The sequence below is a fragment of the Numida meleagris genome, chromosome 22 (assembly GCF_002078875.1).
Source record: "Numida meleagris isolate 19003 breed g44 Domestic line chromosome 22, NumMel1.0, whole genome shotgun sequence".
NCBI lineage: Eukaryota > Metazoa > Chordata > Aves > Galliformes > Numididae > Numida > Numida meleagris.
In genome coordinates, this window is record NC_034430.1 from 2,994,052 (window position 1) to 3,010,017 (window position 15,966).

At 47.0% G+C, this 15,966-nt stretch overlaps 2 long non-coding RNA genes across 31 annotated transcripts in view; one reads left to right on the forward strand and one right to left on the reverse strand.

Annotated features, from left to right (window-relative positions):
- LOC110387434 overlaps positions 1 to 15,966 on the reverse strand; it is a 235,153-nt gene that overhangs the window by 85,541 nt on the left and 133,646 nt on the right. For all 30 annotated transcript variants that reach the window (XR_002432516.1, XR_002432497.1, XR_002432509.1 and 27 more), the window contains one exon: positions 12,668 to 12,786. This is a non-coding gene — a long non-coding RNA (uncharacterized LOC110387434). The remainder of the gene's footprint in view (positions 1 to 12,667; positions 12,787 to 15,966) is intronic.
- LOC110387437 lies at positions 3,532 to 14,304 on the forward strand. The gene is made up of 2 exons (XR_002432522.1): positions 3,532 to 10,316; positions 13,375 to 14,304. It is a non-coding gene; the product is annotated as an uncharacterized LOC110387437 (long non-coding RNA).

Here is a 15,966-nt window from a genome sequence, read left to right on the forward strand (position 1 = left end):
AAAACACGACCAACTTTTACTCGTTCCTAAGCTGGAGGCGTTCTTTTCTTTCAAAACCCAAAAACAGCTGGGGCTTGCATTTTCTCCCCGTGTTCTCTGTTTACACACCCCATTTGATGCCAACATCCAAGCCCCACCGAAAGCCCTGGTGAGCTGCAGGGGTCTGCGATACCCGTTCTTGCACAAGGCAACTGCAGCACAAACTCATTTATTCAAGCTTATAAACAAAGAACAGACAGTTGAGGTTTGGATTCCCGCTGCCTTCTGCTACCAGAACCTCTCTTCCAGGGTACAGCACAAAACACAGACCCTGCACAGCCTGGATCACTCCTGCTGCAGCCTGCAAACCTGCAAGGATGTCGCCCATCTCCCGGCCCACGCTGCTGCCCACTTGGTGTGCAACAACTGAAAGGCAGTGAGAGCAAGGGGAACTTCTCTTTGCTCTTATTTTTGGTGTGCGACAGACTAACGGTGCAAGTACACCGCGTTTTAGGGCTTGGGTATTAATCCTCAGTGTGCTGTGAGATGGAGAAGACACAACGAAAACAAAGACGTATCTGTGAGGGGTATAAACACGGCAGCTCTCCGGAGCAATGCGCGCTCCGAGCACAGAAGATGAAATCATAATAGCATACACTTATTTACTCATAAAAACCCATCAATAACAAGAGATGTAGAGCTGATCTCTGGGCTCTTCTCCCATGCACTTAAAAATGAAATGAATCTCGAGAAGAAACAGAAACACATATTGATGTATATAGAAGCAGTGTGAGTAAGCTGCAGTACAAAACAAACCAAATTATTTACGTTTTCTTAAACTATCTTCAGGAATGTTTGCCATTAGGAGTCATTTGTATCCAGAGAGCTCGAGTTGATCACAGAAACGGATCTGTATCACAAATTGGAGGACTAAGGGAGGGGAGCTGGGGGGATGCTGACCCAAGCTGGTAAATGTGTTGGGGCACTGCATCCCCCTGGGCATCGCCCTGCTCCAAGCACCGCACCCATGGGGAGGGCTGATGTCTGGCAGGATGGACAGCAGGATGGACAGCGGGATGGACAGCGGGATGGACAGCAGGATGGACAGCAGGATGGACAGTGGGATGGACAGCGGGATGGACAGCAGGATGGACAGAGGGATGGTCAGCAGGATGGACAGCGGGATGGACAGCAGGATGGACAGAGGGATGGACAGCAGGATGGACAGCGGGATGGACAGCAGGATGGACAGAGGGATGGACAGCAGGATGGACAGTGGGATGGACAGTGGGATGGACAGTGGGATGGACAGCGGGATGGACAGTGGGATGGACAGCGGGATGGAGAGTGGGATGGACAGTGGGATAACCACACCTTCACTCTGCTCTGATTTGTGCCCCCCACTGCATCACGGCAGACCTCGCTGGGGGCTGTTATTTCCCAGAGTCTTCTGTTGTATAAGGGTGTGTGAATGCGAATTCAAATCAGCCATCAGCTTCCCACTGCGTTCAGAACACCTCTTTCACCATTTTAAATGATTTCTAAATGAATGCAATGCACTCGATCTTCCAGCTGAAATAACTTCTGTATTATCCTCCAAGCCTGAATTCCTTTCCCCCCCTTGCTCTCTGTTCACTTCAGATAATTCAGTGGGAATTTATTTGAAAAGAGGTGGTGGGTCACCAGCAAACCGAACCGCTGCCAGCAGGAGCTCCCACCTGGTTGCTGTGCACGTGAGAGGCAGGGAGGGGGCTGTGGGGCTGTTATCATCGTGCTCATTGAAAATATTCCGTCTCAACTGAGTTTTTTTTTCTTTTTTTTCTTTTTTTTCTTTTTTTTCTTCTTCTTTTTTTTTTTTTTTTCCCCCCATAAGAATCGATTTGCTTTTGATTAAATGGAACTTTTACAGAATGTGCCCTTTCCATCATCTTGCTGGAAAAAGGCGAATACCTGAAGAGCAGAACGCGAACCACCCCGGCCAGGGGCTGCCTGCGGGTGCAGGGAAGGAGCCTTCTGGGAAGTGTAGTTTGATTTAGGAAATCAAAGGTGCTGCAGGGAAGGGTGGAGGCAGCCGGGAGCCAAGTGCACCTCCCAGGCAGGATTTCTCAATTAAACTGCTCTGGCTCGTGGCTGAGAAGAAAGGCTGCTTCTGGATTCTAACCCTTAAAAGCTCTGATTCTGATGGCAAACATCTGAGCTTAGCTGCTGGCTCTGTTCCTGCTGAAGTCTCCTCCTGAAGCTCACTCCTGATGCCAGGAGACGCGATGCCGCCGTGCACTGCTTGCCCCCCCCCGTGCCACCACGGTGCACGGATCCTTCTGGTGCTTTCAGCAAGTGCAAGGTGCTGAACGAGGGGGGTTATGGGGACACATCCCAATGGAAACATGGATCGAGTGGTCCCTGGGGGACTGGGCAAGCTGTGACTCCCTAAGTCTTTTGGAAGCAACCTGTTCTCTCTTGATTTGTCTTCTTTTTTCAAAGCCTGCATGAACAGACGATGCCCAATGTATGCTGCAGTACCAGCAGTTATCAGGGCTGCTATCACTGATGGGAGTACAGCCCTTCTCTGTGGGAAACCCAAGCTGTCAAGGCTTTAGGTGCCCCTAAGGATGACCTACACCCTTAGGAGCCTTGGGATGGATGGAACTGCACTTGGTTCAGCTCAGAGGCAGCATGATTTGGGTGTCTGCCATCCACATCAGCTGTGCTCACCTTCTCTCTCCACTGTGAACACTTTCTCTCTCCCTGTGCTTGACGTATCTTCCAGCCCCACAATTGCTTGTTTGTTTGCTGGTTGCTCTATTAATGGCTTGTTGGTGTCAGAAGCTCCAAATAAATCCTTTGTTTTAATTACCCCGGGCACCCAAACTGACCCATGCAGCTTTGTAAATGGCATTAATCAAACGCAGCTCACCGGCTGGAGCCTCTCCAGTCCCACCACGCAGCACGCAGCATCTCTCCCAAGCGTTGCCAAAGCCCGTTGCTTCCCTTTGCCAATGTGGATCCATCCCCTCAAGCCAGGCTGCCTTCCCAGGACCTGCTGCCAGATTTTATTTACCCCATAGGTAACCTTATCTTGGAGGTGGGCCTGCAAATCCTGCGGAGGGGATTCTCTGTCTCCTTGCAGCTGGGGATGGCACTGGAGGCTTCTCCCATATCCTGGGTAAGGCTCACCCCAAGACTGGTGAAAAGGGCTTAAACTGCACAAAAAAGGGTTCAGCTGCACAGAGCAGAGGGTTGCTTTCTTTCTTTCTTTCTTTCTTTTTTTTTTTTTTTTGAGAAAGAAGTTCTGTGGCTCCCTCTCTAGATGGAAAAAGGAAAACGAAGTTCCACTCTTGTGGCCGGCTGAAGAGCTTGCTTACAAGGGGAAATTAATCCAAAATTAACTAGTGGTGTGAATTGCAAGTGGATTAGTTAAATTACATTAAACGCAGGTCTGGATACTTTCATTTAAAATTAAAGTGGCCTTAATTCAATTTGGCTCAAGTCACTTCAAATGTGAATTAAGTAAAACTTAATTACAGACCCTTTAATTCCAAATAGTGTGTCTATATAGGTTGTTTAATGTGCTTTCATTTATCCATTTTTAGAATTAGTCTTGATGAGCTTCTCTGAATCTCCCCTCATTAGGCAGACCCTCATTTATTTAGTAGAAAGACTCCAATTCCCTCTGGAAGGAAAAAAAGGAAAGGAAAGAGGAAGGGAAAAGGGAATGGGGAGGGGAAAGGGAAGGGAAAGAAGAAGAGAGAACAGAAAAATGCCAGTGATATCTGTCCCCAGCCAGACAAAATAGTGCTGCTGCATTTGCATCACCCTGCACTCCAGCACAGGGGACCGCTGTGCCCGGAGAACTCTCTCTCTGAAGTCATTTTCTGGCAAAATTCTTTCTCACCAGCTCCCACCAGCACTTCCAGTAACTCTCTTTGCAGTGCTCTTCTTTAATTCCTGTGCTCCCTCCCTTCCTCTTTTTCCAGCAGCGTTACCCATTTCAGGGATGCAGCCCCAAACCTCCTCTCAGCTCCACTATATCTTGGGGCCGTGTCTCCTCCAACCTGACAGCAAACTGCTTTTGCTCCAGAAGCCACCAAGGAACCAACACTGCTGAGCCACAACACCACGGGCGATGGATCCGGCATCACGCTGCTGCGGAGATGCAGCAATGAATCCTAACACCAAAACTCCCTGAAATGAGGAGGTGAGAAAGGCAATACTGAACTTCATGATTTTCGCCCACAGGAACCGTTGTTAACACTGAAGTCTTCCCAGCAAAGTGCTTGCGACTGAACGGAATTGTGTTTTTTTTGCCCCAAAATCACAGCTTGGGAATGTTCTGGCGAATAGAGAAATGCGATGGAACCCAGGGATAGTGCAGGGGATGTGCAGAGCACGGTGGGATGAAATGAAGGCTGGGAGGTATTTACTGCACACTGTTGCTCTAATCCTGTCTATACTCAGGTGCTGGAGAGTGGGATGTTTCTAAAGGCACTTTAAAACAAAGGAGGCAAGCTCGAAGTTCTGAATTCCACGCATCCCCTTCCAACAAGTACAATAAGGGGAGGAGTGCCTGCCCTACCACAGAGCTGCCCCCAGGAGCACTGCACGAGCACCACAGCAGCAGAGATGCACGAGTGACAGGCAGAGCTCATTATATCCCAGAGCTGTGTTAGATATTAATCACTTTGCATCCAAAAGAGGCGTCCGAGGAACTTAATTTGTAGTGGAAATGTCAGATAAGAGAGATGCCGCAACTCCAACTGAGAATAAACAGTGAATACTGCGGAATGTTACTCTAAAATGACCTTTTACTTTATATTAAAGCAAACAGGTAGAAATCAAAGTCAAATCCCCAGCAGAGATGATGCCGTGTGCATGTGTGTGTGCACGTGTTGGCGTGCATTCCTTCCAATGGGGTGCAGGGACTCAGAGCCAACCCAGCACAGCGCTCAGCTGATGCGGTCCAGACATCAGCCCCAGAAGGGTGAGGACAGCCTGGGAAATCTGGGCTGCCTACTGCATGCATGGTTATTTACATAAATATGTGGATATGGTGACACGCAGAATTTCAACTGCTCTGCAGTCCACGCAAGCCAACGCTGACTGTTCTGAGCAGTATTCGCGCTCCTGGCAAGAATTAGTGGGGATTTCAGCTGAAATAGTAATATTTCCTCCTAGAGCTGGCTGCTCATGAAAAACCCACCCCTGTTGAAAACATGAGTTTTTCTTCAAAATGTAGTTTTGACTGGCCCCGTGTCCTATTGAGGGCGAAGTCCAATTTTGGGATGAATGGCAGCACAATTGCTCTACCTAATTATCTCCAATTTAAGCCTGAACTGCTCGAGAAGGGGTAGATTTCACCAGCAGGATTTTTCTTTGCTCAAACGCCTGCACGAATGCTATTACATCCACTCCCAAATTTTATTTCTTCGTTCTTGTATTACTGCCCTTTTTTAAGAATCAAAAGCTTTTCAATTCCTTAAACGGTTTCACAGACTGAAATTGAGCTGGATACCTGGAAGGACAGAGCCAACAGAGAATTAGCCGGCCTGAAAAACGCTCCTGGCACAACTCGCTGCTGCAACTTTGAATGAAAACAGTGACAAGTGCTCCTCAGAATAGCCTCTCTTAGTTGCTATTTGTGCTTCTGTAAGGAAATGGCTTCTCAAACCATGCAGACTTTGGACTCCGTTCACCATTCTATGTAGAAGTCAATGAAAGCACTTAGCAAACTCCTCTGGAGGAGTCCCTGTCTGCTTTTATTCCTTTCTATCTTATTTTACTTTTTTCTAACTTCATTTTTGCCGATGCCTCCCTGCCTCGGGTTTGACTGACGTTTTTAATCCTTTGAGATATTGCATATGCTCTGATTGTTATCAAACCTTGTTCCCCTGTGTGACTCAAAAGAGAATCTGACTATTCTGTGTCCTATCAGCTTCCCTTGATGGATTTTGCCCTTCCTCACCCTTGGAAGGGTCTCTTTTTAAAACCAGCCCCCAGGGGCATTTTAACAACCACTGCCATGATGCAGAGGTTCTCTACCTATTACCTGCACACCCACCTGTAGGCTCATCCACCCTGCTGTTCACTTACATGTCCTGGTACCTACAAACCCATATGTGATGGGGGCTGTGAGACCCCTAACCTTGAGGGGTTGATTTTGCCCTGGTTGGGAAGTAGAAGCAAGAAACTATGGATGTGGATACATTCAGGTTCAAAGAGCCACTGGGTGAATTCATGGCATAAAAAATATGGTCGAGGTTTATGAAATACAACAACCACACTACTGTCTCAGGGCATTCCCACGGTCTGAGTTACAGATGCCAGCACAGCATCCTGGGGAAGCAGCACATCACACGCGCTCTGTTTTCATAGCACACCTTTACCCTGACCTGACACAGGAGATTTCCACCTCTCCCCGTGGCCTCCCAGCCCAGCACTCAGCACTGCTGCCATCAGCACGGGGAGCATGTCACTGCTGAAGACATCTGCTCCATTTTGTGCATGGAAAAACACAGCATTTTCCAACTGCTTGGGAGCCTCTTGGTAACGCTTCCCAAATGCTAGCAATGTGGCCTGCTACCGTGCTGCTGTGATGGGCAGCGTAACAACTGAACTTACTGTAGCTCTGCATTAAGGTTGGGGTGTTGAGAACGCTATTTTGCAATCCTATTACTCGTAATGCTATGATATTTTGTAGTACTGCCATATATTGACTGCGCTCTTGTTGAAATTACAATGCAATGAAAAGTTTGCTCAGAATAACAGAAGCCTAAACAATACTGAATTGCAGCTTCCTTGGAGGACTGGAATTACCAAATTCCTTCTACACAATCCTTTAGTGCTGGTAAAGCGCAGGGACGAATAACAGGATGTATAACAAAATACACGGCAGTTTCTATGCTCTGAGTACTGGAAGAGCCTGAAACTACGACATTTGTAGGCACAGGAAACAAAGTCACAAGCCACTTGGTGTGGCTCTGTTCACTGCAGAGTTGATGTGACCCTCAGCCTAAGCCGGACCCAGGGGAGCACTGAGCCACGCAGCTCCTCCCAGCACTGGAGCCCCAAACTCAGAGCATATCAGTGGGACATCTGTCCTCATCAAAGCTCCCTTCCAGTGTCTCCCTGCAGCCTGACACGAGGGCAGGAGAATAAGAACCCCCTGGGTTTGCCACCCCCTTTCCACCTGGCCACACCAGGTACACACCGCTGCAGAATACCACACCGCTGGACATTGCTTTCCTCTTAACAAAAGGGGCAAGTAGAGCTTTTCATTCACGTACTGTCATCAGCAAATGAGGTCCTGGGGATTGGGAAGATGGGAGATAACAGCGTTAGATAACGTGCTGTATCTCAGCCGGCAGCGCGTCTGCATACCTGGGTGAGCAGAGCAAGACGCTGGGAGGCAAGCTGCACTGAGAGCAGGGTGCAGGTGTGGGGTGCAGGGTGCAGGTGTGGGGTGCAGGGTGCAGGTGTGTGGTGCAGGTGAGGTGTAGGGTGCAGGTAAAAGGCAGCGTTTGCTGAAAAAATGTCTTATGTCGCAAACAAAAATGGAGAGTTTAAAGAAAAGGGAAAAGTAAGCTACCAGCGCAGCAGAACGTGACATTTTGGGTCAAACATCATCTTCATCTTGATCAAAAGTAAATTTTTGTGTATTTTGCAAATAACCTTAGAAAATATATTTAATGTCCTCCGAACTGCATTTATTTTTCTGCATACTTCACTTGGCTGCTGAACCAAAGAACTCACCATTCCTTCAGGAGTGGCAGATGACAGTTTAGGGAGGGTTTGGGGCAAAAGCCAATGTTGGGATTTGGAAAACAGCCCCTGATGGATCAAAACTCATCAGCTCTGAAAGCTGAGCTCCTCATACAAGCACTTCTCCTCTGTGGGTACCTGCAGGGCAGGGCTGCTCCCCAAACACTGCTGAGCTGTGGGCCTGCCCAGCAGCACCTGCGCCTACCAGAGACAGCCCATCATTTACAGTGCTAGCAGTGGTGAGACAGGAAAGGAGATGGGAGAAAAATTAATTTATCTGTAGAAGTTTTGCTGTGAGAGATGAAACCTTAACGGAACAGTGAGGCTAACAAGCAAGGTCAGCAAAAACTAGGGCTGATACTGGCGGGAGCTGGAACAGCAGCAGAACTGACTCGGCTTGGGCTTGGGAATAAAGGAGTAAAACAAGAACACTTTTTGGTTTTAGTTTATAATATTCAAGAGCAGCTATTACAGGTCATGCCAGAAGCATAGGAAACCCATGTCTCTTTCTTCAAAGTGGATAATGAGGACACCAAGAGATGAGCATGGTAATGGTGAGCACTTTGCTTCGCTATCGTTCCAAGCATTTTCAGCTTGCAGTTGCCTCTCGGTGCCTTTGTACTCAGTAGCCCTTCATGATTCATTCCCCATTTCTCTGCCCACTTGCTTTTGAAACCCGCCATATTCTGTGGCAAAATTTCAGGGGGCAAAAGTAGCTAATTCCGGGTCTTGTTACAAATGGATGTTTGCTGGCTATGGATCCGTGCCTCCTCCAACCCTCAGCCACTCTCCAAACCTCCCAAAGGTTCAAGCTGACTGTGGGTGTTCGCCTGGCCCAAAACAAAACCTCTTCATTTCAGTGTGAACTGTGTCGTTATGGCTACTCTTCAACCACCTAAGTCCATTTCAAACTGAAAATGGTGTTTTGAAACAGTCGAGATGTTCCAGTTTGAAAATGGCAGGCTGAAGAGCTTTGCCCCTCCGTTCCCTTTTAGTTTTTTAATTGCTGGCCAAAATCATTTTCAAAAGTGGACCCAGAAGGTTTCACCTTCCCTGAATCTGTGCAATTCCACGGGTTTGTTCCGAGCAGATCCTCTCCCTGCTCAGGGGCCATGTGTTCAGAGAACACCTCCCAGTCTCCCACTCGTTGCAGCCCTCCTGCCAAGTGCTTGCTTTCAAGTAGTTACTTTGCTCACGAAATCTCGTCAAGCCTTGTTCTTCCCCCTCTCCATCACTCCCACCACACAGCCCATTGCTAGGCATTTGCTCAGCTGTGACCGCTTCTCTCACAAGAAACGCAGGGCTTATTCTTTATTTTGCTAACTGCCGTGCTTGCTGTTTTCTCTCAGCCTCTCAAATTCGGTTTGCTTCACTAACCTGCTGTGGCTACTGGCTCTCCACCAGCCCTGCTGCCAGGACCCTCCGCACGGAGAGAGCTCTCCCTTGCATTTCTGAGTCAGCGCTGGATGTTGAGAGCACAGCGAGCCCTGCTGCTCCCTGGGGCTGCGTCCCACCTGCATGCACTGCCAGCACTGGGGCTGGAGACCACTTCAAGACCCATTTGTGGCCGGTGCAATGTTCCAGCATGCGAGGAAGAGGGTCGCACCCTTGCTGCTGCCTCCTCTTTCTTTTCTGTTTGCACAAACAATAAGCTTTTACACAGCTCTCAACATTCCTTCCTTCCTTCCCCCAGCACCTTTTGAAAGCCTCCAGCAGTTCCATCATGCTTCTGCACTTGGACAAAAGCAGCGGCTCGCAGCGCTGCCAGGCAGTTTATCTTTTTGGCAGACTGGCCCCCGGAGATAAGAGACAATAGCGGGAGGACTTGGCTATTTGATAAATAAAATGCTAGAGGCAGTGGTGGGAAGGGATACTGGGAGGTGTCCTGTCCAGCCTATGGGACTGCTGCCAACTCGAGAAGGTCTCAGAAACCTCTGTGGGCTCCCAAGCCCCACTTCCTCTGTTTTAAGCCTGGCTCTTCCACAACACTGCAGCGGATGGAGGCTGCGGCAGACACAGCCTGCACAATGGCCATGAGGACTGGGATTTCTTCCTGGCTTATGGCTCAGTGAAAGCCCAGTGAATGGCAAAGTCAAATCTTTAGTACAAAGGAGATTCTGCCTCCAAATTGCGGGTTCCTTTTCCAAATTGCAACAGCTACTCCATGAATCATGGTGGATATTTCTATAAAGCAGCAAACCAATTTATTTTCCTCTTACTCCTTCTCAGAGGTAGCCAATTGTACTTCGTACTTTCACTCCCATTTGTTTCCTGTTGTAAACGAGTATCAAGGAAACAGTGAGCCCAAATGTTTTCAGATGTTCCAGTGCTCTAACAAGTTATGCAAAGCAGGATCCCGTAATGAGAAGCGTGCAGCAACCAAAGGGAAGGCAGCTTGTATGCTCACACAGCAGCTCGGGGCGAGAAATGGAGCTGCTAATGACTGGAAGTGAGCAAACGATGCCTGTTGTTTTAGGAAAGATTTCCACGATGAACAAACACTGTCCCTGTGGGCAAAATCCAGAAGGAAAACGTGGCTGCTGGCGAGGAGGAAAGTTGCTAATAATTCTTAGTGCTTGCAGGTGGGCACTCTGTCTCTGCTCTCTCCTCGGCCTCCCTTTAGAGCTCTGTCTTTCTCCTTGCCTTGCATTTTCTGTCAGTGCCTTTGAGTGGCTGCCTATTTGTGACACTGTTTCTCTGGCCAGCTCCCCTTGCCCACTTTAATTAGCTCCCTGGTATTTCTGAAGGTATCCCCAGCGCTCTCTAATCCCCTCAATGTGCTGACTAGCTGAACCCCAGGAGATCCTCACCAGAGAAAAACTGCAGGATAAAAGCAAGCAATTTCAGGCCTCTGGTTTCTTAATTAGCAGCCTGTACAGCACAAGTCCACAGGAGTGGCTGTCTGACTCCGAGACTTTGCACTTGTGCTTGGAAATGAGCTCTCTGCGTCTTTCTGCATCCCTTGGAAACTCTGCTTGTCCTTTTTCTCGGTGTTCATTACTCACAGTGCGATCTGTTCGGCATCAGTGGGGTGTGAGGATGGGTGATGGTACCCCAGTGCCCCCCCGTGCTTCCCATCCCACCCCCCCAGCCCTGAGGATGCTCTCCCTCTCCTCTGAAGCGTCACTTGAACAAATAAGGCTCCGCACTGAACGTGCTGACACTTCAGCGCTTTGGGAGAGCTGAGGCCATTCTTCACTTGCACGCTGTCAGAGATTTGTGATGGGGAATGGGGTCAGATCGTGCTTAACTGGCAGTGCAGGAGGACATCTGGCATTGCTGGAAGAGAGCAGGGCAGCAAGCTTTAACACTAGGTGCTGCAGCCATGTATTAAACATCCAGCAGAGCTGGTGGGCAAGGCGCAACTCAGCTGCAGCATCAGAAGCTGTTGAACAGCACTTCACTCAGATATTCACATTAAGGCATCCAGTTTCCCCATACTTCAGCTGTTCCCTCCCAGCTGCCTTCTCTGATGCAAATAATCCCTAAATGCCTCCTTAGCCCCACTTTGCCTTATCTGCCGTGTGCCTTCAGTGTGCTGTAAATGACACAACCCGCCTGCTCGTGAAAGCTGACATTTTCAAACCTGATTTTTAAATTGTAAAATACATGGCACGTGTCTTGCCAAAATCAGATGAAATCAAGTTAGTATCTAAAATGTTAAAATTACCATTTACGTTTATATCAGAAATTAAAGCAAAGAGGCTGCAGACTACCTACTTTGCGAGGCTGCTAGGAGGAAACCCACAACCATCCTCACCCAAACATTCGCGCACGCATCAGTCTTGCAAAGACATTATTTAAATGCCGTTCGCTTGGCATCTTAGCGAATTTGCAATATTAGAAGTGACATTAACATCACAGGAGTGAAAGGTTTCAAATCACTTCCAACAGAAGAGAAGAGAATACATCTCCATGCAAGCACTTTATCTTCCTTTTTTTTCCGTTAAGCAAGTAAGGATATCCATAAAACAAGAAGTCGTGCCAGTAACTCAGCATAAAGCTGCTGCTTCAACTGGAAATTCAGCATCTTTGTGCTGGGGGAGATGTTAATTCTTCCTACAGTTTCACGTTAGAGCTTTGTTCTCAAGTTAAGCTTCACCTCAGTTTGGCCCACTCAGAAAATACAGACATGATGTTTAGGCAGAACAGATGCTTATGCCCTATTTGCAGAAGTGATGCAAACCTTCAGGGACAAGCAAAGGTTTTGAGGCACTTAACTCCTACAGGGTATGGGGGATCACATATGTAACTGTGCAGCGTAATAACTACAAACCTCGTCGGTAACTGTAAAGGGACTCTTCAGGAAATGCTAAGAGAGGACATTGAGATTTCAGATGATTGAAGAAATGTAAAACAAAGCCTCATACCAACAGCCTGAATTGCCCTTAAAATCAGTTTGTGTTATGGTGTCTACGGAAGGTCAGCTGCCTGCATCCCCCTGCACCTGCAAGCCACATCTGGAAAGGAAATTGGGTATCTAAGATGCAAATGAGCACTTTAGACTTTGAAATGCTGACTAGTGCCTATCTGCTTCTTTTGGCATCAAAAAACCTTGAAATATCTGCAGTGTATTTGGTTACATCTAAAGCAAGAATTTTAACAGGCAATTTAAGTCAATCTGTCATACTTTGCACCAAAATGGATGTCAGAGACAATGTCCCAGCTAAGGCAGCTGCAATTTGGAGCTGAGAGCAGATGACTTAAATGGCTCAAAATATATTGCAAGCACTCAGCTGACAATGTCCCAGTGTTACAGCAACCTGAGGTGAAGTCCACCAGATGAGCTGGACCACTAAGTGGTGTGCCCAGAACTGGGCACAGAATGACCAGTGCGGCAGCAGATAGCCTTATTTTACTTTAGAGAGACACTGAAGTAGGCATCCTGATTGCTGCTTTCATTAATATGGATTCAAAACTGAGTAGTGCTTACTGGCCTGAATGCAGGTCTGTGTTGTCCTGACAATCTGCTTCAACGCTGACTCACATCTGGTACAAACACAGGCAGAACTTCTTTCCTTTCTTCAGAAGTCCCAGAGAGTTACTGTTAGGCTGTAAGAAAAAGCAGCAGTTTAAATAGATGGAAAAAAGCAGGTGCTCTCTCTGCTCTCTTTAGGTCTGGTCTGAGCCAAAGACAGCTTCTGAGCATGACTGACGATGGTCCTTGCAGCTCACAAAACGTGAACCGAGCACCATGTGAGCCCTGCTGCTGTAACAGGCTGCCTGAGATGGAACCTCTGGGAGCCATCAGATGCTCTGCAAAGCTCATAAAATGGAATTTTCTGAGCCATTTGTTCTTCTATCCAGAGTGAACATGCCTTAAGAAGAACTTTGCTCAGCAGGCCCAAGCCAAAAAGGAAAGAAGGATGTACAGAATCTACTACGGCAGAAAGCCAGAGAAGCTATTTCACACTACTGAAAGTTTCTGGGCTGAGAGCTGGTTTGAATTTGGGGCCAAAAGGTTGAGGTGACTGTATGCTTTGTCCCTTTTTAATGCAAGAGGCTTTAGAAGTATTATAAAGACTCGGCAGAACTCAAAAGCTGTTGGCCCTCTGTGATAACCTAATCTATCGGCCCTCCATCGGAGAACTGCTCTTTGATTGAGGTTTTCACTTTTTTATTGTTATTATTATTTTACAGGTGTCAGATCAGCTACTCTGCTTTGCGACTACAGGGAACAAAAGAGGATGGCAGATCCTGCACTGCCCAGCTAAGTGCTTTTGATCAGTGGTCAACGTGGTGATGAATGCTTTTCCATCGCACCCTTCGTCCCGTGCATTTTCAAGGCTGCTTAGAGGTGGGAAGGCAAGAAGAAAGAATGCTGCGACCCGACAGAATTCAATTTCCTGAAAAAAATAAATCATATTTTTCTTTTCCCTGTGACCTAAATGGAAAACATATTGTTCTGAAAGTGCTGTTCAAACTGAATTACCGAAACCTTTTATCAACAAAGAGACCGTCATATATCAGACATCTGGTGTGGATGTCAATTATAATAATTAATTAGACATCTCCCCAGATGCCTGACACTACATTCTGTCAGCAGATTTTTTTGACTTCAATCAAAGCTGCTGCTGCATTATGCATGAAACTCATGGAGTAGTTGGGAGTCGAGGAGATCTGCTACAAATCACAGCCAAGCACACGAAAGGCCTCCTGGTTCTGATGGCTTTTACCACTTCTGAAGGCTGCCAAGCGAAGGGCACGTGCATTGATTTCTTTTCTTTCCTTAACAACGTTTTCAAATGTTCTACATTTTCTCACGCAGACATTCAAAGGAAAAAGAGGAGTGGTGAGGAATATCATTGACAAACCAAAGGCAAGGGCTGCCACTGCGTCCTCGTGGTGGGAAAGAAGGAATTCCCATCAGCAGTCACCAATCTGAAGTGCAACCACAATGGAGCATCTTCATCCATTGCTCCTGTGATCGTACCAGTAATGCTCTGGTGCAGCACCACTGAAGGAGATGGAAAAAGATGGCCCTGCATCATTTTCTTCTCTATTTTCTTTAAATTCTTCCTTTTTTTTTCATAATTAAATTGAAAATAAATTAATTCCTGGGCTATTTAATTAATTCACAATACTACTTTTTTTTTTTTTCATTTTCCACGAACGCTTTCATGTTTCCCAAAAATATGAGTCCTACTTGATTTAGGAAATCACTCCAGCCAACCCCAGTATCCATACGTACACAGCTATGCACAGACAAACACATTGCCAGCGTTAGGACAGCAAATACTTCATATTTCAGACTAAGAGCAAACCACTGCCCAGTACACAGGCCCTTGTCCTGCAGTTCAGTCCTCTCTCTTTGATGGGAATTTGCCTCTATTCCATGCATGCACACTGACAGAAGCCTTCGTTGGGAAACATTTCAAAGCAGGGCAGAATTAAATTCTGGTGTAAGTCTCTGGGTTATTCCTGTTCTCACCGGGGCAAAGATTTCTGCCTGCCTCGTCGTATTTGTTCTATAAAGTATTTAGCACGTGTTTGAACAGCATGAAATGATAAATGAATATGTAACTACCATACACTTGCTTCTCTGGAGCAAGCAAGTTTCTTTTATTTGAAGGATTTGCCAATGAAAAATAGAATTACAAACAGCTTGTGCATTTTCAGAAGAAAAAATATTTATAATAATCCACGTGTTTCAATATTTCATAGGAGAGTCAGGGTTAGTCTCGGTTTCAACTCAAAGAAAGAGAGAATAGATTTGGACTGACAGGGATTTGCCTTGAAATAAAGAACTGGGAGAGAAGCAAATTCCCAACAAGTAGAATAGGAACAGGTTGCAGGAGAATGGATGGGACACAGCCCAGAGCCCCCTACCAATGCCTGCAGCAGGTCTGGGATGGCTTCTTTTGGTCAACCCCCCCCTTCCAAGAAAATTCCTCTCTGTCATTTATGGAACGAACCCCACGCTGCTGAAGGATGTTTCATGTCAGGCTCACCTTTGCAGGGGGTGCTCCCAAATTTAATCCGCTGGTTAATAATTGCAATTAATTAAGGTTGGGGATTTAAAGTGGATTAGTTCAACTGCATTAAACCGCTGTGTAAACACTTGTACTTAGGGGGAGCCGCCCAAATTTTGCTGGTTTGTCCTTGGGCTTGCTGGTATGCAGAGAACAGGAAGAAGAGAATTTGTCATGCGCTTCCTCTCCATGTGGCTGTTTTTGATGTATTTCAGAGTAACTCTCTGCTGCTTACCCTGCTTTGAAAGCACAAAACTTGGCGTTACTCTGGAGAGTCCCTACAGAGCAGCTAATGCCCCAGAGATCCCTGCCATTTGCTGCAATTGCAATGTAAAAAGAAAATCTCTGGAACCTAAATAGACCGCGCTGATTTACACCACTTCAGCTCTGAATAAATGGGTTGAGCCAGGAGAGTTTAAAACAATTTAACGAGTGTATTTGGCAGGTAATGTCGCCTCATTTTCCTCCAAGCCTTTCTCATCTGAAGACCCGCAGCTCCCGAAGCTGCTAGCTGTGTGGCACAAGGCACTCAATGCGATGGGCAGAGCTGCTGGTCTGATATTTTGGTTTTCTTCTGAAAAACAGAGCCCATAGTGGACTGCAGAGTGGAATTTCTTACTAAATCATCGCAAGGATCATCTCTATTTAAGCAAATGATGCAGAGCTTGGAGCAATTTGTGACGACAGCAGGGTAGGGCACAATGTGGAGAAGACCTTCCAAGAGTTTCCAGGTCTCTGGAGGATGCAGATGTTTGTGCTC